This window comes from Onychostoma macrolepis, chromosome 25, assembly GCF_012432095.1.
Source record: "Onychostoma macrolepis isolate SWU-2019 chromosome 25, ASM1243209v1, whole genome shotgun sequence".
Taxonomy (NCBI): Eukaryota; Metazoa; Chordata; class Actinopteri; order Cypriniformes; family Cyprinidae; genus Onychostoma; species Onychostoma macrolepis.
The window spans coordinates 2,885,962-2,912,148 of NC_081179.1; the positions used below are offsets into that span (position 1 = coordinate 2,885,962).

At 34.9% G+C, this 26,187-nt stretch overlaps 1 long non-coding RNA gene across 2 annotated transcripts in view; it reads right to left on the reverse strand.

The window, feature by feature from the left end:
• The window catches only part of LOC131533834 (uncharacterized), a 60,116-nt gene extending 35,660 nt beyond the window's left edge, over window positions 1-24,456 (reverse strand). For both annotated transcript variants that reach the window (XR_009269220.1, XR_009269219.1), the window contains exons 1-3: window positions 24,335-24,456; window positions 23,521-23,591; window positions 13,257-13,317 (exon numbers count right to left, since the gene is read on the reverse strand). This is a non-coding gene — a long non-coding RNA (uncharacterized LOC131533834). The remainder of the gene's footprint in view (window positions 1-13,256; window positions 13,318-23,520; window positions 23,592-24,334) is intronic.
• Between the last annotated feature and the right edge of the window lie 1,731 nt (window positions 24,457-26,187).

The window sequence follows — 26,187 nt, forward strand, 5'->3', positions numbered from 1 at the left end:
TTTGTTTGCACTTCAACAACACAAAAAAACAGAGAAGAAAAGTCAAACTTGATAAAATTTCACACAGAACTCAAAAAATGGACTGGACAAAATTATTGATACCTTGTCAAAATTGTAAGAAATAATTGCTTTTCAAGCATGTGATGTATTGTATTTAGACACAGGTGTGGGCAATATAGTAATCACACTTGCAACCAGTTAAAATGGAGAAAAGTTGACTCAACCTTTGTGTTGTGTGTCACACTGAGCATGGAGAAAAGAAAGAAGTTGTAAAGAGTTGTCTGCGGATTTGAGAGAAAAAATTGTGGAAAAACATGGACAATCTCAAGGCTACAAGTCCATCTCCAGAGATCTTAATGTTCCTGTGTCCACTGTGCGCAATATCATCAAGAGGTTTACAGCCCATGGCACTGTAGCTAACCTCCCTGGACGTGGACGGAAGAGCAAAATTAATGAAAAATTACAATGAAGGATTGTTCGAATGGTGGATAAAAAACCCTGATTAACTTCCAAACAAATTCAAGCTGATCTGCAGACACAGGGTACAACAGTAGGTGCGTTTACATGGAGCACTGTAATCGGTTTAAAAGTCCAATCCAAATGAAAATGCTCCATATAAACACCTCAATCGGAATAAAAATGCCCAAAACGAATGAAATTGTAATCGGTTTGAGAGGGCTGGGATAAACCTTTCTATAAACCGAACAAAATTAAAATCCTGCCATGTAAACACTTTAAACCGATTACTTTGCGTCTACATCATCACATCCAGAGGTCGGGTCGTCGGAACGTGAACGTGAAGTCGGCAACGGTACATTCTGTGATTTGGGGACACCGACACAACAGTAGAGACTGGGTAATAGTGGAGGTATAAAGTTAAAATTTCCATTATACAGTTAAAAACACATTAGAAAGGAGAACGCTTGCTGTGTGACAGACTATCTGCTCTCATGTCCGGAGTGAAAAACAGATCTGAAATGAAGCGCAATTTTCTGCTTTTCAGCTTAGAAACAACACAGTGATGATAGTGAAAGTAGCTCAATGAAAATAAACAACTTGACCAAAAGTTGCCTTTGTCATTTGTATTTGTATAGATGACAGATTCATAATTTCCGATCTGCTTGAATTTATACTTGCTCACGCCATGAATGTTGTACGAAACACGATTGTGATAAAGCAATGCTCCTTTGATTCATTGTTCAGCAACTCTTCGTAAGAAATCGTGTATTTGTTCCATTTAAGTACAGTACAACTTTGTAGTATCAGAGTACAATTAATCTCAGCTGCATTACAGAGGGGCGTATGATATGATCGCGTTCTGGCCATATGACTGAGCGCTCGAATGAACGCAAGGATTCAAATATTAACCGTTTATTCTAAGCAAGTGCAAACAGATATTAAAAATATTAACATAAATATGGGCGTTTTTTCCTCTGGTGACTTGTTTTTGTTGTCACTGTAGGCTATTAGCATATCCTAAAATCGAAAGCACAGGCACATGTAAACACCATATCGGATTAGATAACGTCTCATGTAAACAGTTCATCGAATCTTTCAATCGGAATGATTTTAATCGGAATGACAAAAAAGTGTACATGTAAACGCGCCTAGTGTTAGCTCGCACTATCCGTCGCCATCATCGTAGTGGCCAGTGTCAGAAAGCTGCATCTCCACCAGAGGTCATAGGTCTTCCAGCAGGACAATGACCCGAAACACACTTCAAAAAGCACTCAGAAATGGTTACAAACAAAGTGCTGGACAGTTTCTGAAATGGCCAGCAATGAGTCCAGATCTGAATCCCATAGAACACCTGTGGAGAGATCTCAAAACAGCAGTTGGGAGAAGGCATCCTTCAAATCTGAATGACCTGGAGCAGTTTGCAAAAGAAGAGTGGCCAAAATTCCAGTAGAGAGAAACTCATTCATGGTTACAGGAAGCGATTGATTTCAGTTATTTTTTCCAAAGGGGGTGCTACCAAATATTAAGCTAAGGGTGCCAATAATTTTGTCCAGTGCATTTTTTTGGGTTCTGTGTGAAATTGTATCAGATTTGACTTTTCTTCTCTGTTTTTTTGTGTTGTTCCAATGCAAACAAAAAAAATAAACATGTGAGTACCAAAACATTTGCAACTGCAACAATTTTCTGACAGAAGCGTTGCATTTTCTGACAGAATTGTAAGGGTGCTGATATTTTTGGCCATGACTGTGTGTATATATATATATATATATATATATTTATTAGTGGTGTCAAAATTAGCGCGTTAACGCAGGCAATTAATTTTTTCAGTTCAACGCGTTAAAAATATTTAATGCAATTAATGCAGGGGTGGGGCTAGGGTTGGCCACCCCTCTCACAACTGCTGTTTCTGTCACTTTTTCTCTTGACAAGAAGTACATTTATTCAGTCGCAGACCGTCTTTATGACCACATCAAACTGGAAACGTTTCAGACGCGCGCTCCAACTTCCCTTCAGCGCCAGGCGCGAGTCAAATGAGCGCGGAAACGGTACTGTGCTCACAGCGCGTCTGGCGTCTGGCGCCTGCGCACGCTGTAGCCTGTATCATTTCATATCAAAGCGCGAAATAAACTACGTGCCAAAAAGGTAATTAAAGCTGCCTTAAAACTGTGCGTGCATGTAATATTTTATATGAGTCACATTTAAGAACATGTCTCTGAAATGGTTTTCAAAACTGTCCTGGAGCAGCCCATTACTGTCTTACTCATCTAACACACCCGATTCAACTCGTCAGCTCATTAATCGAGACTTTAAGACCTGAAACGGGTCAGAAAAGTTAAAAAGAATTGAGAGAAAATATTATGCGTGTCAGATCCGCGTCATGTTCAGCAGCAAGGGCTCTTAAAGAAATAACAGCCAAAATAACCTAATAACCAGCTGCTGTGATGTCTATTAATCAAAGGACAAAGAAAAAAAAATAGGAAAAAAAGAACTTGTATAGCTTTAAGAATTCATCTATATTTAATTTAGAATTTAGTGTTTGATAACTTCAACTTCAGTTTCTGTATATTTCTAGGGCACAGATAAATATGACATTTATTATAATGGGTTTATGTGAAGACTGTTTTAAGTTCACTTAAATTAGAATTCATTTTTTAAAGTCTAATGTTAAAATTTATAGCTCTCAATTATATGTTATATAGAGTATCAATTATACTCTAATGTTGAATGGCTACAGTCAATGGTTAAATATTGGGGGGGGGGGGGCAATTTTATAGAGAAATCAGTATTGGTATCAGTGATACTGGCCTTCAGTCATAAAAAAAGATGCCATTAAACAAATATTAAAAAAATATATTGTCTATATGTTGTTTGTACATTAATTTGGAGATTGAATGTGGAATTACTGCAATATAAAAGTATATATAAAAACTTTAATGTTAGGTGGGATTAATCGTGATTAATTTCAGAAAAATGTGCGATTAATTAGTTAATTTTTTTAAATCGATTGACAGCACTAATATATATATATGTGTGTGTGTGTGTGTGTGTGTGTATATATATATATATATATATATATATATATATTGCATTTAAAGTTATGAGAATGAGATTCTTTAGCATCCTAAAAAAAACCTTTCCATTTCTGAGTTCAGTGGGCACAACATGCATAAATACAAGCATAGGAAAGAAAAATCACAAAGGAGAACTCTTTTAAATCTTAATTGTTTCTCGTAGGCAGTGATGAGCTCAACATGCTCAAAACAGTGGAGATGACCGTGGACTTCAGGAGAAACCCCCCTGCACTCCCCCCACTCACCATCATGAACAGCACTGTGACTGCAGTGAAGCCATTCAGGTTCCTGGGCACCACAATTTTTCAGGACCTGAAGTGGGACATTCACATAGACTCTATTGTTAAAAAGGCCCAGCAGAGGTTGTACTTCCTTCGCCAGCTGAGGAAGTTCAACCTGCCACAGGAGCTGCTGAAACAATTCTACTCCGCCATCATTGAATCCGTCCTCTGCACATCAATAACTGTCTGGTTCAGCTCAGCTACCAAATCTGACCTCAGAAGACTACAGAGGGTAGTCTGGACTGCTGAGCGAATCATTGGTACAACCCTCCCCAGTCTCCAAGAACTGTACTCATCCAGAGTGAGCAAAAGGGCTGGCAAAATCACTCTGGACCGCTCACATCCAGCACGCTCCCTCTTTGAACTGTTTGTGTGGTCAACGCTACAGAGCTCTGAGAACCAAAACGGCCAGGCACAGGAACAATTTCTTCCCTCAGGCAATCCATCTCATGAACACCTGACAATAATTGTGGAACACACACTATTTATACACTTATACACTTAGTCTACATTTCAATTTCCACATAATATACCTGTACATACAATTGTCAATTTGTATATTTTTATTCCTTATTTACTTGTTCTATTTTTTCATTCTTATTTTTATTATCTGTGGTTTTTGTTCTGTCACTGTCATTCTGTTGCACTGTGGAAGCTTCTGTCACGAAAACAAATTCCTCGTATGTGTAAACATACCTGGCAATAAAAGCTCATTCTGATTATGATTCTGAGACTTCCGCTAAGTCTTCTGAAAGTCTGCTAGTTCACTTGCTTTGGTCCGGACCAAATACAATGTTGATTTTTTTGGTTTGGTGCAGTTCGCTTTCACACTGCTCTTTTTGCAAGTGAACCAGAAACTGTAAACAAAACCACACGTGTGCTTAAGGTCATCCATTCATTGGTTCATCCATTCAACCGTACCAGTGTTCATTTGGAAGTGGACTGAGACCACCTCTTCAGCTGGGTCTCGTTACCGTTGTTTGGTCCTCAAGAGTTTCAAAACAGATCTCAAACTGTGCCTAGCTCCCCAAAGTCAGCGATCTCAAAGTGAACTCAAACATGTCTCCTTCAACTCCTAATTAAATGCATAACGGATCTAATTCTGAGCTACGAAGGAGAAACCTCTGAGCATTTTCCCGTCTGGTCTGAATAACGATACATGCGATATCAATCACAGCATGAGCTGTGACCGCACCACAATAACATTTCATATTTTTAAATGTGTTAAACGCATCAAACAATGTAAATCTAGCATTGTGGCTTTTTTTAGACGAATCTGCAAAAGTGTCAAGAATTCAGTTTTCCTGGAGCCCCGTCTGGACCTTCATCGCACGTGTCTGTCTGAGCCTCCGTTTTATGTTAATGAAGCCGTATACTCTCGCAATAACTCACGCACGTCAGATCTGTCCTCTCCGCACCCTCTCTAACCATCATCCTGCTGAAGACCCTTCACATACCTGCGATCTGCCCCGGCTTGACAGCCCTACATGAGGCGTGCGAAAGCGTGTTTTCCTCGCAAGTTTCTGGCTGTTTATGTGGCGTGTCGCTCCTTTCTGCACCTCTGAGCGGAGCTGGAATTTACAGAGATGATTATCAGTCTCGTTTCCACTGGGACGCGGCGTGCGTGTGCGTGTGTGTTTGTGTGTGGGAAAGCAGGAGCGAAGAGTGTGGAGAACAAGAACGAACGAGACATTTAGACTGCAAATAAATTTACTTGCCTGGGCAAAACCGGTTGCCATGTTGTGAGTGGTTGCCAGGACGTTACTATGTGGTTTCTTATTGGTCCAAGTGAAAAGTGTCCCACCCCCTTCTTCACTGAGCATCTGTGGGATTTGATGTGGAGATTTATTAGCGGTGCTGATGAGACCAGAGACACTAGATGTCAGTGTTGGGTTTGACTCTCACCTCATTACCTCTACACCTTCTTCTGTTCAACACAAGCTCAAATTGATTGTTAATGAAACCTTCAGAATCCACAGTGATGATATTTAGTTGTGGTTGATGAGTCAAACATACAGTACCTATCCTGATACAGAGGCCACAAAACAATACATATCATGATACAGGACTGCACTGAATTTCACCTCAGCAGAATATACTATAGGGCCATTTATAACTATTGGCAGAGCAGGCAGTTGACCTCTGCATTACGAAGGGCCTCCATAACTCAGGGTTCCATGGGTCCTTGAAATCCTTGAAAGTTTGTGAATCTGATTAAAAATTTTATTTTTTTTTTAATCAAAAAAAAAGCAATTGTATTATAAAATAGCTTAATAGCTACATTATCTTTCTCAAGAAGGAGCTGGTAATATCATTGTTTCTAAAGCAATTAAAGCCATAGCTTCACTGTTAATACATGGCAAAAACAGTGGTAATTCATACATACACAGCCCCTCTCTCTCTCTTTCTTGTAAATGAACACTTGATGAATTCCGCTTTTCTGAGAACAGAATATCAAAGTGGAGATCGCTAAACTGCAAGCTTCCAGCTGGTTTTCAGAAAGCCAGCGCTTTTATGCAGAGTGGAGAGAGTGCATGTACACATGGTTGCCAGGTTGACAAAAATAAGTAACACACTTAGCAGATATTTCCGTATTGCGCAAGTTCCTCTGTGGCCAGATTAAACCTTATTGTAGCCTATATATTATACTCTATTCATTATTTTTTAGAAACCTTTCACTTTTCTACTCCTTTTTAAATGCTGTTCTTATATTCAAAGTAGGCGCAGTCCAGTGCTGCAAACATGCTGTGATATCGATACATAAACAGATAACGTAATGCTGTATCGAACACAACCCTACTGACAACTAGAGGCCGACCGATAGCTAGGTTGGACCATACTGGCCGATGTGATTATTCAACAGATAGTTTTTACAATAGATACTGAATGAAAACTAAAATAGTGCTTTACTCTTCAAAAAAAAAAAAAAAACTATTGAACCATAATTTGTAAATGAATAAAAATAGTAATTATAATATTGATCATTAAAGTTAGCTCATAGTTCATTAACTAATGTTTACAAACTTAATTTAAATCTTAAAACTAGAAACTTAATTTAAATCTTAAAACTAAATTTAAAAATGTATTAGGAATACTTATACAGCTTTTATTAATCTTGTATTAATGCCTCTAACACTAGCTTGCTCTATTCTTTTTCTATTCTATCTGTTTTCTTTTTATTTATTATATAATTTAAAAAAAACAATCTTTGCTACATGTATTGCATTAAGCTAAATGAGACTTGTCATAGCACTTGCATACCATTGCTCTTTTGTTGATTTTGATTGCTTCCATTGTCCTCATTTGTAAATCACTTTGGATAAAAGCGTCTGCTAAATGACTAAATATAAATGTATTTCGTAATCTATTCTAATGTTAGAAATGGGCTCTTATTGTAAAGTGTTACCATTTCATTTCAACAGTCAAGCTTAAAGATGGCTATCTTTAAATATCTACACGAAAGCCATAGCATTGAAATTACATACATATGGATATTGTATGTGTAATCTCACACTTTATTTGCTTCTATTTTAGAACACTTGATGATTATCTACTCAAAATAACAAAATATGTTAGCCACACACCGGGTAAAAGAGCAGTGCTGCATTTAGGGGAACTCACAGGTATCAGGTATCACACATGCCGGACGTCACATTCAGTTCAAGCGGAGGTCTAAAACTGTTTATTTGATCACCAAACAGGCAAAAGTTTACTTCAAGAATGAACAAAGTGGTATAGATGAGTTTGTAGTTCGGTGTTTAAATAAAAAGAAAGAGAAATATTACATATATATTACATCTATATATTACAGCTCTCTATATAAAGCATACAGACTGTATTAGAGCCACAGAAAGACGTTTTGTTGAAAAATGCACAATACATAATTTTACAGCCTAGGGCGAAGTAATTATGTGTATTAACAATGATTTGGGACAAATATAATGTAATTTAATGGAAAACTATGTGAATGGCGCTCTGTGGTGTGGCAGGATTTTCTTTCAGCTGCATTTAAATGCACTTCTGAAGTTTCCCGCTCTGTGCTGCGTGCAGCCTCACGTGTCAAAACAAACAGAATGAGGTGTCAGTAATTCGCCTCAAGAGGCCACTCTCACACTGTATAAATGACAGCGGACCCTTCTCAGCTGCTCCAACGGAAACAACCCGGAAAACTATCGGCAGGGATTAATTGCAATAGCCGATAGTTCCAGCAATCAAATATCGGTGCCGATTAATCGGCAAACCTGATCAATATGTCGACCTCTACTAACAACCACACAGCAACACCCTAGCAGCCATACAACAATGTACAAAATTCTCAGGCACACCTTAGAAAGTGCATAGCAACACCCTGGAAACCGCCTAGTACATCCCAGCAACATTTTTGCAACCTAATACACTGTACTAAAAACATATAGGTGACCATGGACCACAAAACCAGTCATTTGAAATTGAGATTTATACATCATCTGAAAGCTGAGGATAGGATAGGATTGTTAGGATAGGACAATATTTGGCTGAGATACAACTATTTGAAAATTTGGAATCTGAGGGTGAAAAAAAATCAAAATATTGAGAAAATCTCCTTTAAAGTTGTCCAAATGAAGTTCTTAGCAATGCATATTACTAATCAATATATTTACTGTAGTAAATTTACAAAATATCTTCATGTAACCTGATCCTTACTTAATGTCCTAATGATTTTTGGCATAAAAGAAAAATCAATAATTTTGACCCATACAATTTATTTTTGGCTATTGCCACAAATATACCCCAGCGACTTAAGACTGGTTTTGTGGTTGAGGGTCACATAGAACACGTTTGTTCTATATATAACAACACTAGGGAAACCACCATCTAACCATCTAACAACCCAGCAACTGCACAGCAACACCCTAACATACAACCTGACCATTACCAGCCTGGATCTTCATTTATCTTCATCCATCCATCTATTCATCCATTCATCCTAGTATGAAATCTCTGATGGATGAATGCATCTTCTGTGTTTACAGTGTCTCAATGGAGATCAGTCCAGAGGGCACATTTTACTTTTTTTAAGGATGGACAGAGATGTGTGTGTGTGTCTGAGAGATTGATCACATTGTGGGAGGTTCCTACAGAATGCCTGGAATCTAATCTCAAACAGGACTGGAGAATATTATTGGCTTGACCTTCTGTCTCTCTCTCCTCTCTCTCTCTCTCTCTCACACACACACACACACACACGTTTGGGATGGTATCTAGGTACCATGGTAATACTGTGGCTTTCAAATCTTAAAATGCAAATACAAATCCTATTCGCAGCCACAAATATTCAAATATGCCGCTCATACTGCTACAGGCTTCGGTGCTGCTAAATGCATTGGGTTCTTGCATGTCACATGAACAAACTTTAAATATTACAAAATAAAATAGAATATAATAGTAAATAATAATACATTGAAAATAATAATAAAATGATTATAAATTATACAGTTTTTTTTTAAAACTGTAAATATGTAAATATTAAAAGTGAGAATAACAACAATTAAAAATTTAAATAATAGTATTTTTAAAATAATAATAATATTAGGTTAAAAATAATAAAATGGTTCTTGCCTGTCACATGAATAAACTTTAAATATTCAGAAATGAGAATAACTAAAAATAAAATAGAATAGTAAATAATAATAATAATAATAATAATAATTAATAATAATAATAATACATTGAAAATAATAATAAAATGGTTCTTGCCTGCATGACCAAACTTTAAATATTACAAAATAAAATATAATATAATAATATAATATCATACAAAATATAATAGTAAATAATAATAATATTAATAATAAATTGAAAATTATACAATGATTAAAATGATACAAAAACTTTTAAAACTGTAAATATCCAGAAGTGAGAACAGCAATTAAAAATTAAAATAATAGTATTTTTAAAATAATAATAATAATAATAATATATTAGGTTAAAAATAATAAAATGGTTCTTGCCTGTCACATGAATAAACTAAATATTCAGAAATCAGAATAATTAAAAATAAAAAATATAATAGTAAATAATAATAATAATAAATTGAAAATAATAATAAAATGGTTCTTGCCTGTCACTTGACCAAACTTTAAAAATTCAGGAATGAGAATAACAAATAAAAATATATAGTGCGTATAAGATATAAATATAGGCTAACAGTACATTAAAATATCATTCTTAAATAAATAAATAGAGTACTATGGCTGAGAAAAAGATTCAATAAAGGTTTGAATTTTGATCTATCCATCATACAAAGTTGAAATAAAAAAAATCCCAAAATCTCAACAGAAAAAGAAAGTCAGACATGCCAATGAAAACTGTTACGATTCCTCTATGGTATCATGACATCCACATCTTAGTCAGTATTTTTCCTCTTCACATCTTCCCATTTCCTCCTCGTGTCTCTAACTTGACCAAACCCTCATCCTCTAAAAATCCTCCCCTATCATCCCTCCATCTCTCCGTTCCTCCCTTCCAAATCCCTATCCACCAAATTAACACATCAGTCAAACCTGACGTGATTATCAGGATGGGTTATCACCTCCTGTCGGCCTGTATTTGGGCTTTTTGGAGCTCCAGAGGGCAAAAGCATATTCAAAGAAAGGTAAAGAGCCATTCCTTTTAGACAGACACATCTGCACTGTCAGCCAAAAGAAGTTTTGAATGTTAGAAATGTACTTTTCCTGCTTTCAAATGTGATTCTAAATTGAATACATTTAATCTGACCTACATCTAAGCACTTACTTGTGATTTCAGCACCACTAGCACAACTAAAAAGATTTATAAAACATTCTGCCCTTGCCATTGGTCAGACAAACAGATAGCCCCGCCCCAAACTCCGGTTTCATGCTGGTCAAACAAACCGATCAATGTTTTTTAATAGAGCCAAAGAGGAACATTTTACTAATAATCTGTGGGAGTCGATCTATGAATGGGTTTTTAATTTTTCCTCATTAAAAAGGTACACTTAATGAATATGTTTAAAATGATATAATTTACCATTCAAAGGTTTGAAATCATTGAGATTTTTGTTGTTTTTCAACGTAAAGTCTCTTCTGCTTCCAAGGCAGCGTTTATTTGATCAAAAACACAACAAAAATGCTGAAATATTAATTCAATTTCAAATAACTCTATTATATGTGAATATATTGTAAAATGTAATTTATTTCTGTGATGCAAAGCTGAATTTTCAGCATTATTACTCCAGTCTTCAGTGTCACATGATCCTTAAGAAATCATTCTGTTATACTGTAATCATACCCTGTCACTTTTGATCAATTCAATGCATCCTTGCTGAATAAAAGTATTCATTTCTTTAAAAATCTTACTGACACCAAAGTTTTAAACAGGAGTGCATATTAAACACATTTGCATACATTCAGGTTATGCTTGTGACCTGTAAAAATGGCTATGTGAGGACACGTCTGTCTCATGTTAATAAAATCATACTCTTCCCTTCAAAATCAAGCTTTGCAAAACCAGTTCCATGACACCTGCCGTCTCAAACTTATTGTTTTCAGCGGGGCGTCCATATGACGTCCCCCTGACTCTATAAAGACGTTTCTGGGTGCAGCGGCAGCGACTCGTCACGCAGGAAACGGTGATTACGCTCTGGTTTGTGGAATAGCAATTATGTGAACAGTGGCCTGTAATCTGTGGGATTTCCATGATACAATGTGTGTGTGTGTGTGTGTGTTTGTGGGGGCACACAAGAGATGGAAACACTCGCTTTTCCTTCTGCTTGGGCAAAGCAGTGGTCCGTGACACATTAGAGAGCTTCCAAAACGGTCAAACGGTGGCAATGACAAATCATATTTGCATACAGACCCCAGTCAGGACACAGATGCACTGCAGATTGACCACAAAATCTTTACAGTTTTCAAATGCAAATGTTCCTGATCTGTGCTTTGCAAACATGTCTAGAAGGTGGTTTCCAATGTGACAAACTCCAGATCGTGAGTTGGTTGTTACTGTTAATTAAAATTAAAACCATTAAAAACAGTTTTCAGTAACTGAAATAAAGTTTAAGTAAAATAAAATAAAATAAATTAAACACATGAAAAACTTAAATGAAAATTATAAATGTTGCCACTAAATGAAATAAATGAGCTTAAGTAGAAATACTGAAATTACTAAAACTGAAATAAAAATGTAATAAATCCATAAAGAAATATTACAAAAAGATTATGATAATATTAATACAAATGCCAAAATCAAAAAATGACAACAAAATTACTCAAATTGAAACTAAAAATATAAAAATAAAAACTAATTCAAAATATTAATTCAGTACTAAAATTGCATATAAATAATACTAAAATGACAATGGCATGAAACCTTAATCTACAGATTAAAAACATTTTTTTTTTTTTTTTTTTTTTAACAAAAAACTAAATTGAAGTACTGGACTTACTAAAGCTGAAAGATAATTAGAAATGTAAAAAAATCTAATAAAAATGACAAAATTACTAAAACTAAAATTAAAAAACTAAAAATGCAAAATTTAAGCTAATTCAAAATATTATAATTATAGCTAACTAAAAATACTATAATATTATATAAATTATACTGAAATAAGTTGTGATTACTTAGTCTACGCATTAAAAACTTTAAAATTTTAAGTTTGAAGTACTGAAATTACTAACTAAAATTGAAATAAAAAATAAAGCTATATCAAAATATTAAAAGAAAATAATAAAATGCCAAAAGTACATAAAAAAAATACTAAAACAAACTAAAATCAAAATGAAAGCTGAAAATGTAAGCATAAAAGAAAAATAATAAGTACTGTAATATTACATAATTCTTTAATTTACAGATCTATAAATCCTGTAAAAAAAATGGCAGAATATGTAAATATAAGATGCCATATTAAAATACTTCCCACATCATGCCAAATAACGCCCTTTAATCATTACTGCATTAAAAATATAGCTTGGCATCTCATCCCTCATCTCAAGTTTACCTTGGAGTCCACCACATATAATCACACTGAAAGATGGTTTTCTCTCAATCTGCACCTTTGAAAGCACATTCCCACAGTCTATCTGATAGATGTTGTTTGCAGGAGACAGCTTTGACTAGAGTAAAGTTCATCTCGACTCTATGACCCTACCCAGGCACCGTATTCATCTAAAGCGCCGTCAAACAGGCCGCATTGAGCCGGTTGCCGAGGTGAGCCGGACTCTCGGGTGACTCACTATCTGGCAGGGCTTCAAACTTGGCATAACAAACTGCCATTGTAACTTCCTGTCTTTAATCTGGGAGATCAATGCATGTATGGTACTTAATCAAAACTGCCATAGAAGCGCACACACGCGGCCGTCGTTTTGATCTCAGTCTCTTTTCAATGGGCTGTTTGATATGGGCTAATATCTAACCTGAGCGAGGTGACTTGTGTAATTAAGGTGCGCACCTGTGCATGCCAGCGCCGCCCGTCCCGAAGGACAAGCTTTCAAAGCCCTCGTCCTGGATACCTAGAAGAGAAAAGACAAAAGATTACAATAAATAACAGTGGCATTATTAAGCTCAAGTCAGTTGATTCAAAATGTTTCAAAGTTCATTAATTATCAGTATTCATCAATGCCGTGTGGTTTCTAGGTGTCTGCTTATTGGCTTAAATCAAAAAAGCTCAGACCCAAATCAATACTGGTTCTCCAAGTTTGGTGTTTAATTTTCATAAGAAGCTGGATTTTGGTCCAATGAGCTTTGGGTGTGGGCGGGGCCTCCTGGTGCAACAGTGCAAAATTAACCCTTTTCACAGACTGTTATGTTGTGTTTCCACAGTTATTAAAGGTATAGTTCACCCAAAAATGTAAATTTTGTTTTTATTTACTCACCCTTATGTCGTTCCAAACCTGTATACGTTTCTTTCTTATGTTGAACACGAAAGTAGATATTTTGAAGAACGCTGGTAATCAAACAGTTGATGGTCCCCATTGACTTCTATATTATTTCTTTCTCTACTTTGGAAGTCAGTGGGGACCAACAATTGTTTGGTTGTCCACACCAATGGACGATAACATTCTGTTTATTACAAGCGAACGCCATTTGTTTCAGAATGTTCAGAGAACATTCAAAACTAACGTTCCCATAATGTCTGCAAAATTCTAAAATGAAAAAGTTCTTTTAACGTTCGTATAACCAAGAAAAAACATTTTTAAACCTTTTTTTTTTTTAAATTGGTCAGCATTCAGAAGTAACGTTTTCATAACTTGATAGGAACATTAGAAAAAAAAAGTTTTTAGAACATATTTTTGTTATCTAGGGAGTTATCTGGTCAGTAATAATATTCTCAAAACATTAGCACAAAATTGTTATTTGTACGTTGTATATGGAACACTTTATTTCTGAAACATTTTAGTTGGACGTTCATCTAACGCAGGGCTCCAGATTAGCATTTGAGAGCAGTGGCACCAGCGCCACTAAGTTCTATAGATGGTGGCGCCAGAAGCAGATTTTTGTAGCGCTGGGGAGTGGTGTGTGGAGTATTAAAAATAAAGATAATTTAAATTTAATCATAAAATTACTATTGTTTTGCGGTAATAAGCGCAGTTACTTATAACATCACGTTTATTTGAGAGACTAACAAACCCCCCAAGTCAGATTCCCAGTGAAATGCTTTCCGACAGCAAATGTAATTAATTTGCTTCCTTCTTTTCTGAGAAGATCAATAATATCAGAAAGGAGATTGGCACATCCTCAAGTTATGCAGAGGTCACACAGATTCAACCGCAATTTCAAAAAGTAGTGACTATGTCTGTTTTTGAAGCAATTGATAGCAAAATTTTGGAAGAAATAGTACAGCACCTTAAATCGTCAACCTGCTATCTTGATACGCTTCCCACATCTTTTTTCAAAAGTGTGCTTAACTGTTTAGAAGCAGATCTCTTAGAAGTGGTGAACGCTTCACTTCTTTCTGGGACTTTTCCAAACTCCCTGAAAAATGCAGTTGTTAATCCCATTCTGAAAAAGCGCAATCTTGATAACACCATGTTGAGCAACTATAGGCCAATATCAAATCTTCCTTTCATAGGTAAGATTATTGAAAAGGTAGATTTACCATCTCCAAATGACTACAGCCTCATTGATTCCCTCTGCCAATGCATTGATGAAATTAACAGTTGGATGTGCCAAAACTTTCTTCAGTTAAACAAGGAGAAAACTGAAGTCATTTCATTTAGAAACAAGGATGAAGTTATCAAGGTGAATGCATACCTTGACTCTAGGGGTCAAACAACCAAAAGTCAAGTCAAAAATCTTGGGGTGATTCTGGAGACAGATCTTAGTTTTAGTAGTCATGTCAAAGCAGTAACTAAATCAGCATACTATCATCTCAAAAAACATTGCAATAATTAGATGTTTTGTTTCCAGTCAAGACTTGGAGAAACTGGTTCATGCCTTTATCACCAGCAGGGTGGATTATTGTAATGGTCTTCTTCCAAAGAAGACCATTAGACAGCTGCAGCTCATCCAGAACGCTGCTGCCAGGATTCTGACTAGAACCAGAAAATCTGAGCATATCACACCAGTCCTCAGGTCCTTACACTGGCTTCCAGTTACATTTAGGATTGATTTTAAAGTACTTTTACTCGTTTATAAATCTCTCAATGGCCTAGGACCTAAATACATTGGAGATATGCTCACTGAATATAAACCTAACAGACCACTCAGATCATTAGGATCGAGTCAGTTAGAAATACCAAGGGTTCACACAAAACAAGGGGAGTCCGCTTTTAGCTATTATGTAGCCCGCAATTGGAAATCAGCTTCCAGAAGAGATCAGATGTGCTGAAACATTAGCTACATTTAAATCCAGACTCAAAACTCATCTGTTTAGCTGTGCATTTGTGGAATGAGCACTGTGCTACGTCCCAACTAATTGCACTTTATTTTATGTATAATAATTTTCTACTCTTAACTGTTTTAAATTCATTTTAAATTAAATTTTATGTAATTTTTATTATTATTTTTAATTCCTTGTTTTTATTAGTGTGATTTATTATTATTATTTTTATGACTATTTCACTTCCTTTGAATTAGCACTGTGTATGAAATGTGCTATATAAATAAACTTGCCTTGCCTTGCCTATTTCTCAGAAATGCACATTTGACAGTAAAGCGCTGAGCTTGAGTTGGGAAGCATACAAATTGTACTTTTATTAACAAAGCAATTTGTGCAAAATCTAATTTTATATGGAAAATGTATATATTCTACTCTTATTTAATGTGCCATTATTCTTCTATAGTATTACAGAACTGACCAACAATTTCTCTTTACTTGTGTGATTCAGTCGCAAATTCAAGAAAAGTTTTGAAGAAAGGAAAGGAATTTTGTGATTTTTCTTACCTCATACACACAAAAAAGTGCCAACCTTTGATAAACTTTGATTTCTTGATGATTTTATAATAGTGATTTTATCATTTCAAAATATAAAGCAAAAAAGTGGAAACGAACTAGTAAGCCAGCAAGTCCTCCTCTGCTGCCATCTACTGGCTGTTGCTGTAATTTTATGTCTTTTTATTTTAAGTGTTTGTTTACCACAAAGTAAATTTTGGTCATTCCATTAAAATTAAACATGAATGTCATTGAGAAGTGCTTGAATTTCTTTCTCAAAAGGTTGCACAAAGCCTGAAATTAATGGCCTAATGCAATAACATTCGATTATTTCTGCCACAACACCATGGTTACAGTTAACGTCACTGCTTCTGGTTTTCTATATCGGCACTGTTTCATCTGTTTATGACAGAGAATTGTGTGCAGAATTTGAATGCTTCTCACTAGATCTTGCAGCAACCTTATTCATTTTGCAGCAAATTAAAATGCTTCTCACTGGATCTGTGCAGTAACAGTGTCGCGAGATCAACCTTGGTTCCCGAGTAAAGGTCAATTGCACACTCAGTCCGAAATTTTCGCGTGCGTTTTTCCGTATTTCTCATCCTTTCCTATCCAAATGCATGCTATGGATGCGAAAATGCAGAAAATCGAACCTGATCCTAATTTTTTTATGACGGACGAAGGTTTCGGAGGCAGTGTGTAAACGTGATTGACACAACATGAGGTCGTATTTATTTTTTAACATGCAAACATTTCGGACTCAGTGTGCAATGACCTTAAGAGCTCGGGCAAGTTTGCTTGCGTTGCGTTGCGCTGTGCTCAATTATTGATCCGAGCTGATAAATGGTCTGTACTGCTCAAACGAGTAGTGAGGTTGCGTTACGCTTTTGTTTCGTTTGCCATTTAATGTTTCTCAAATGCAACAGAAATGGCAGTGCTTATGAGTTGAACAATGCGTGGTCGCACCAGTCAAGTCAAGTCACCTTTATTTATATAGCGCTTTTAACAATACAGATTGTGTCAAAGCACTTAACAGTATCAAATTAGAGGATAGAGTGTCAGTAATGTATAATGATAAGATTAAACACTCAATTTTCAATTAAAGGCATTTCATTATTGAATTCAGAGATGTCATTGTCTAGCTCAGTTTAGTTTAATTATTATCTGTGCAATCAAATCGGCGATAATCGCTAGAAATTAAGTGACCATTAAAACAGGGGCGTAAATTTCATCTGACAGTAGGGGGGGACAATAAACGTAAAATTTCTGAAGAGCAATTTTTGATATGTCACTTGTCTGTTGCCTGGCTGCTAGTTTTTCCGTAGCTTGCTAAGTGCGCTATTTTGAGCAATGTAAACACAAATTAGTAATAAAATCTGAAGAAATTTCTGATCATCCTCCATAACGCGGTGGTTATTTACACCTCATATCATATGTAAACACTTGTGTTACCACGGCAACGACTGATGCATTCCACAGAGATCCGTTATCAGCCCCGCAGTGGAAAACGAAACCGTATCCGTGCTGACTGGCCCGGATCGGAACGGAACGGTTAAGCAAAGAGAACCGTTCGGCCCGATAGTGGAAAAGCGGCTTATAAATATTATTTTCGTCTGAAACCTAGTATGTCTCTTTCGCGTTAATTCAACCGCATTAAACCCACTTGACATCATATTGAACGAAACCCAACACATAGGTCTACAATATTAGCCTAATATCAGTTCACACACAGGCTTATCGCCGTGTTAGTTGTAGTGGGTGACAAGCTACGGTATTAAGCTTGTTAACCTTATAATCGGTCATAGAAAATACATCAGATGTCATAATTTTTTTGTCATGACTAATTTATTAATGATCCAGTATCATCTGTATTAAAGAGAAAGAATCATTTCACCCGATGTTTAAAGAGAATAAAATAGCCTTGACAGCCTACTTACACATAACTAACTTGCTCTCTCTCACTGGACTCGTGTGTATTGGTAAAGAAGGAAAGCAGGCAGTGGACCAAACCACTGTGAGGAAAGGGAGGGGGGGAATCTAAACATTTCTGAACTTAAAACGTTTTTTTGCGTTTATTTTGTTTTACTAATCACACAATTATTTTAAGTATATGTCCATTATATTATTTTCAATACACAGAGTCGCTTGTAATGATATTTTTAGGGGGGACAAGCCTCAGATAGGGGGGGTCCCGTCCCCCCCGTCCCCCCGGGATTTACGCCTATGCATTAAAACCAGTGTGACCGCTCACAAAATTTAGTCGCACCGGCAGAATAAATGGTTGCAGTCTGAAACCCTGTAACATTTTTTTAATGTTACTATTTGTTTCAGAATGTTCAGAGAACATTCAAAACTAACATTCCCATAATGTCTGCAAAATTCTAAAATGGGGGTGGGGGGGACACATTTTAAAACATTTTTAAAAATGTGACCACATTCAGAAGTCAGCTGGGTTCAGACTGACCTCTGTCAACTTGGTTCAGAGCGCAGAAAACAGAGATCTCTGTCTTTACATCACGCAGGACACTTTTCTCTGGCGGAGCGGCTGTTTGCTGTGCTCAAGAGATGCTGGGCTCTTGTGTTTGGTTTGCGGAGTGGAAAGCTCGCTGTGTTTGAGGACGCTCCACACCACCGGCCCGGCAGCTGGAGTTGAGCCTGTGCGTTTACTGACTGGTTGTTGCTGTGATACAGCTGGACTTAAACGGGCCAGTGACTGGGGGAAATAAACACTAACCGGACCGGACTCATGTTTGAGAGACACATGCCGTGGAACTAAATCTGAGAGAGATTTAACAAACAAAATCTGTTACATTTACAAGTGTTTTCGACAGATGATAAATATTTACAAACCAACTAAAGTTTCCCAGGTTTTGCCTCATAACAAATTTATTTCAAACATTTAGTTTAATTCAATTAAATGGGTGCCTTTTCTAAAATTTTCTTTATCTTTATCTGATACGTTGTTAAAAAAGTATACTTTTCCATTTTAAGGTAAATAATTCTAAAATAATATTTTGGGATATTCTGGATGTGTTATATTTAACTGAAGTTTAACACAGTAAGTGTTCAAATCAGTATTTCTATCGTTTGCACATGGCGTCTTTGATGATGTCACTTCCTCCTCATTGTCATTTAAAGTTATAGTTCACTGTTGTTTTGAGGTAAAATAAGTGGGGAAATTAAAACTCATGGGTACAAATTAGTGATGTCAAAAGACCCGGTACTTCGGTACCAAGTCGGTACTAAAAAAATGAAAACGTCACGGTACCAGGTTTTTTTTAAGTACCGGTGTTGTGTGTGTATGTTGTGATCACAATACTGAAAACCACTCTATAACAAGGGTTTTTATCAAGTTCAAGCAACTTTTGAGGGGCAAAATAGCATTTATTCAACGTTTTATTCCAGTTTACTGATTTTTTTTATACATTTTTTTTTTTTTGCCCATTTTTCAAAATGTTTGGCTTATTTTCATTTCCAAAGTAAAAGTCCCTTTTGACTAACTAAAAATCATTCATTGCATGGTTACCCAGCATGCTTTGCAGCTGCAGTCAAATCAGACTCAATCTGATCTAATTCAATAAGACTATAAAATGTTTGTAAACTTTACTAGCAATTTTTAAGTGAAAATTGTTTCTACACCATTTTTTGGTGTACTACTATTGTGCAACTACTAACACAAATCATCTCTTCATTGAAAACAATCACAGCTGTGAAACTGAAGTACAGCACAGAGCGAACGTGCCTCCATGAGCACATTTATACCCTTCTTTTGACCTGATGTTTCCGCTTGGCTGCCTGCTACTGCTACTCACTTATCCATTTAGCAGCACAGCTAATCAAGGCGTAATGACTAAACGAGCACTGTGACTCAGCAGGAAACAGCCGATGTGTTTAACATCCCAGTGCTCTGCTCTGGCTTCATGACTCATGGCTTTACTTGGCAACGCATTCGCACAGCCCAACCGTGCGCTAACTGAACGTACCGCAGGAGGTTTCCCACAGACAGCAGGTGAAATGCCTATTGGGGGGAAGGATTTCTTCACGTTTCCCAGTCTATCAGGAAAATGTTTCTTTTGGACGTTTCTTTCCCATGCATTTTTATGCATGTCAGACTTTTCACAACGTTGAATGTTTGATTTTAGCGGCTTTGTTGACGATCCAATTCTTTGCTGACTTAAGATTTGTTTTCTGCCTTAATTTCAGTGGTGTTTTAACAGACGTAAACATACTTCACTGCACGTCAAGTGAGGGGAGGTCGAGATGCAATGCATGCTGGGAACTGGATAGACTAGCACTCCTGGAGAAAGAAATGACACCATTTCTATGAATAAGTTTACTTACAAACAAACTCACAGATGTTTATGCTAATTTGGTTCTTGTTATAAATGAAAGACTTTTAAACATGAACACCACACAAGAGTTAGCTTTCAATGTAAGAGCCCAATTCTGATCTGGAAATGCTAGCTGCTAAGCTAATAGTGACAGCTTTTTGAGGCCTTGTAAATAGGAATTAAAAAAAAAAAAAAAAAAAAAAAACTGAAAATATGACCCAAAACAAATTAATATGAGTTACAGTTCTAGTGTTATTAACTAAAATGTAATAATACAATTATTTTTTAATATATATATATATATATGAATATGTTTTTTAAATATTTAATTTTTTAAAAATGTATTTTAAAAATAATATTTTTTTGGTCATTGAAATATAGATGCAATAAAATACAAACATTAGATAAAAAACTTACACTTAAAAAAATGAAATGTAAACGTAGAATGAACTAAAGTACTAAAATTAAACAAATCAAAGCTAAATAGAAATGTTTAAAAATGACAAAAGCACATAAAATTAATTACACATGCTAAAATTACACAGTATTGTGTTGGACTGCCGATAAAATCTGCATCTTAAAGCAAAACCTATTGAAAAACACTTTTCTAAATTATTGTAATGTAAACATTAAACTACATACATATTACGTTTATCATTTTTGCTCTTACATATGCATTCACTAAAGCGATGATTACATTAAAATATAAAATACTTATAATACTTAAAAGTGGCCTTCTGATCTCATGCATTTTTGCCATTTACATGCATGCAAAACTACGCAGCACATGAAAGAAAATCTGAAATGGTTAAGAGTGCAAATGTGGCTCATGCAACACATTAATTCAAATAAAGTGGCAACTTCCTGTGAACAATAGCTCCATTTTAGACTATTTGGAGAAGTTCATCACCTGTGTTCATGTCTTTACAACAAAGAAGGAACTGTGACGGATGGCAGCATTTAAAAGGTTTTGGACAGATTGTGTACGCTTCATTGAGGGGTTAAATGTGTGCTAGTGAACATGCTGTCCAGACAAATGGCTTCCTTTAGCTAAAGTGGACGAGATGAACTCCGATACACCTGCATCTATAGGTGTGCGGCAGTTAGAGACGTTCATCAGGATGTCCTCCTTTAATATCTGGAAACTGATGATTCAATATGGACTACACTGTTGTTAAAACAAGGTTAAGATCTAATAATAATAAAATGAAATGAACCATTTAATCATGTAAACCACTGTTCAAAAGTTTGCAGTTATTACAAAATAACATTATGGAAGCTTGTTTCCACCACGGGATTTTTAATAATTAAAAAACTTAAATGAGACTTTTTATTTTGCATTTCAGACCTTTTCTATATCTATACATCTAACAATTCAATCTTTTTTCCCAATTCTGAGAAAAAAAAGTAAGAATTGCGAAATATAAACTCAAAATTGTGATATATAAACTCAGAATTGTGAGATATAAACTCAGAATTGCAAGTTATAAACTCTAATATATAATATATACTCTAATATAACTAAAATATAATAAGCTTTTGTATTTTATTTCATTTTTTTTAAGGAAACCATAATAAAAACTTTGGATGAATTCGGGATTCTTTGATGAATAGAAATTTCAAAAGAACAGCATTTATTTGAAAAAGAAATCATTTTGATCAATTTAATGTGTTCTTGCTAAACACAAATATTAATTTCTTCCAAAATAAAAAATATTAGTTAGTACAATAAATTTGTATTCAATTTTGGCTCATTTGGTTTTATAAGAGAAGAGAAAACACTTCCCATTTCTTTTGTCAGTGACATAAAAGTCTCAACTTCCAGTTCAGTCCATGTCAAATTGGGAATAATTACATAGCTCATATAATAATGCACAATAAACTATTTTAATCTATAGCATCTCTAATCTTGTCTCTCATCACTTGCAAAAGCCCCAAATGAAGTCGTTTGCATTAATATTTATGATTTGCATGCTCCTGACTATTCTTTGTTTGGGAAAAGTATTGTTTTCACATTCAATTCAATGCAATATGAAATGTGGTTTGCTGAATTTTTTGATGCATGTTTGGTCTGACACAAATAATATGAGATTGCGACCTTGGGCTTGCCGCTGATGTTTGTACTGGCAGGACCGGAGGATGTTTTTCCTCTTTCCACTCCCTGCCAGACTCACACGACACATTTCAGATCTGTTTGTTGCTCTGAGGCCTCGTGCCATGTACGTTTTACGATGTTTAGGAAATTATTATTTTTTTCTGACGTTTGTGGCCCTGCTTTGCATGATAAAATATTTTTCTTTCGCTCTGTCTGTCTGAAACGTATAATTAGCAATTAAGTCGATGCTGTTTTCTTGGCAGGACATGCGAGTCACAATATTTCCCCCTCCCAGAAACCATCTTGGTGCGCTTTTGATGACCTGAAGTTTTGTTCTCGGAAGAAAAGCAAATATAGGATATTGATCTACTACGCAGAACGACAGCGCTCTTATTGCCTTTTTCAAATAAATTACAAACATAAACGCAAAGACCTCAGGGAGCGCCTGTAAATCAGCTTGGCGAAAGATTCATTTCTCGCTCTGTAAATCTGCTTTAAAGCACTCTATTCGTTCACGTTGAACCGAATCACCCCAAACTCTGCGACGGTGACCCCTGACCCCCGCGTGGCGTGCCGTGAGAAAAGCGTCCTGCGGTTGGAGTGGGCTTTCTACAGTCTGTCATGCGTATGCATGGGAATCCTTTGTCGTGGTTCGGTCTGCATGGCGGCCCACAGCTGTTTTGTTTTTATTTTGGACGATGAGGAGTTCAGGAACTTCACCTTTTGCCAACATTTAATTAGAAAAACAAGCGTGCTTTGAAAAAACGCTCGACTGCCATTAGGATAAACGCTGAAATGTTTTAGTAAAGATGCCATATTTACTCATCATGCCTAAAAGTGTGTTTTTGTATTTATATGACAGTTCTTAGCTCGTCGCCAGATTGAAAAAAAGAAAATGTTGTCAATATTTACTCACCTTGATGTCGTTTCAAACCTGTTAAAACTTTCTTCAGACTTCACTACGGTCACAAATTCACCTTTTGTGATCTGCATGGAAAAAAACAGCATGAAATTAAGTTAGAATATTCCCAGCTAACAGAAATATTGTCTAAGAACTTTTTGCCAATGTTCCCGTTACGTTATGAAAATGCTAATCCTGAATGCTTTCTGAATGTGAAATGTTTTTAAATGTTTTCTGCTTGGTTATGCAAACATTAAAAGGGAACATTACATTTTCTAATTTATGCAAATGCTATTTTTGAAAGTAGTAACATTTAAAAAAAAAAAATGCTTTAGAAAAAAACTTATTATTGAAAGAATATACTGAATGTAATGTAGTAGACACTTAGATGTCAATTACAAATAAATCAAAGTATATTACAGTTTAAATATTTTATTATTTAGTCACTTGAAGTTTAGCTAGCTTTTTTTTTTTTGGACTCAGGTACATCTTTATATGTAATTTTGTAATTATATCCAAGTTGTCTTTGAAATATGGTTAAAGAGTACAGCTTAATGTACTGACAAGCATTTACTGTACAAACTAAAATGTACTTTTAATGAAACTTGTTTGTTATTCATTAATTCCCATCTGTAATGATTACGTTGCAATTTGGTAAACTTAAAAATGTATTAAGTTTTAAATGTAATTTTAAATAACACACTACAGCTAAAATGAAAGTACATTTCTTGCTCTTTAGTTAGTCAACACTTCTTTAAAGCGCAACAAAAGAGTATTAAAAAGAATGATGTAAAGCAACTGTATGTACGTTTTTGTTTTTGTTTTTTACCTTGAAATATCAGTTTCAGAGTCATTCTGATGGTACACTGACTTCAAAAAAGGCGAATGTCTTCTGTTTGTTTCCCAAACGTCTCTTCAGGATGAGCGGGAACGAAATACCGTCAAAATAACGGATTGCTTTACGGCAGCAACAAATGCACGTATAAACTGTAATTACGACATTGAATTCCACTCATTTAACTGTAGAGGGCTCCAAAGTCGCAAAAATGACACGAAACTACATTCAGTTGCTTTAAAACGTATTTTAAAATGCACTTAAAGAGACTGGAATTTAAGTAGGCTACACAAGTTGCTTTTTATTTTATTAATGTTATTATCTGCAAGTATTTTTATTTATTTATTTATTTTTAATATAATTTTAAGATTTGAAGTAAACAAAAAGTGCACACACAGTAGCCTACAGTTAAGCACATTTCTTTTCCCAAGAGATTCCTCTAACAGCAGTAGACAATGCATTTTATAATTTTTTTTTATTAACTCATTAAATTGTTTTTTTATCCCGCCATGTGGCTCATTTGCAGCTTTACATTGTGTTTATATAGAGTGTGATTTCCTCTTGTTTTCTTCTCTGAGGTTTGTCCGGCTGGCCTGGTTCTGTGTCTCTGGAGTTTGAGAAGTTCATTTTGTTCTGCTTATGTATGTAGGGTGAAGCCCCGGGTCAGGAGTGGGTAATATTTAACCAGTGGAAGAATTCATTAGGGTGGTGGAAGGCTTTGGTGAACGTTTTGTACTCACACTTGAACAAAAGCACACAAGTGCACACGCACACACACATTTTTCTTCAAGGGCTATTTTCAGAAATTGTGTCCTCACAAAGAATAGAGCTTCTCATATACACCCATACACATATTAATCAGGCACCACCTGTTACTTTGATTAAAAAAAGTGCCTGCTAAATGACTAAATGTAAAAGTACATTTATAAAATATTTTTATAGTATTTGCTTTATTATGTTTAATATTATTAATATTATTATTAAACATGAATATTAAACATAATAAAACAAATAACATAAAATTTATAATATTTTATTATTATTATTATTTTATTTTTTACATCCAGATTGTCAGTGTGGTCGCAAACTATTAAAGTACCAAAAAAAAAAAAAAAAAGAATATTTATATTTAACATTTGAAATATAATAATCATAACAATAACAACAATAATAATAACAATAATGATATCATTATTATTATTATCATTAATACTAAACATAATAAAACAAGTAATATAAAATATTTTATAAATATAATTTATATTATTTATTATATTATTTTTTATTACTTTTTTTTTTTTTTTTTAATCTGTCAGTGTAGTCTCATACTATTAAGCAACCAAACATGTGAAATACAACAACAACAACAACAGCAATAATAATAATAATAATAATAATAATTTGTATTAGTAGTAGTAATAGTAGTAGTAGCAGTATTAAAAAATAAAAACAAATAATATTAAAAATAATATTAAAAACTGTTGTTTCAAAATCCTAAATACTTTAATTCTATGTTTAAAAAAAAAAAATCTAGATCATCAATGTGGTCTCAGGCTTTTAAAGAACTGAAAAAAGAATTTTAATCATGCTATATTTTTAACATTTGTAATACAATAATAATACAAATAATAATAATAATAACAATACTTATAATAATAGCTATAATTTACAGCTAGTTAATAACAAAAATAAAATATATATATGTTTTTTAAATAACTGTTGTTTCAAAAATTTTTCCTCCTTATTTTTAAATGAAAAAAAAAAAAAAAAAGATAATTTATGTGGTCCACTCTCTTTAAGTGTAGATGTTACTGTGTCAGAAATAGTGGCGTGTCTCTTTAAATACT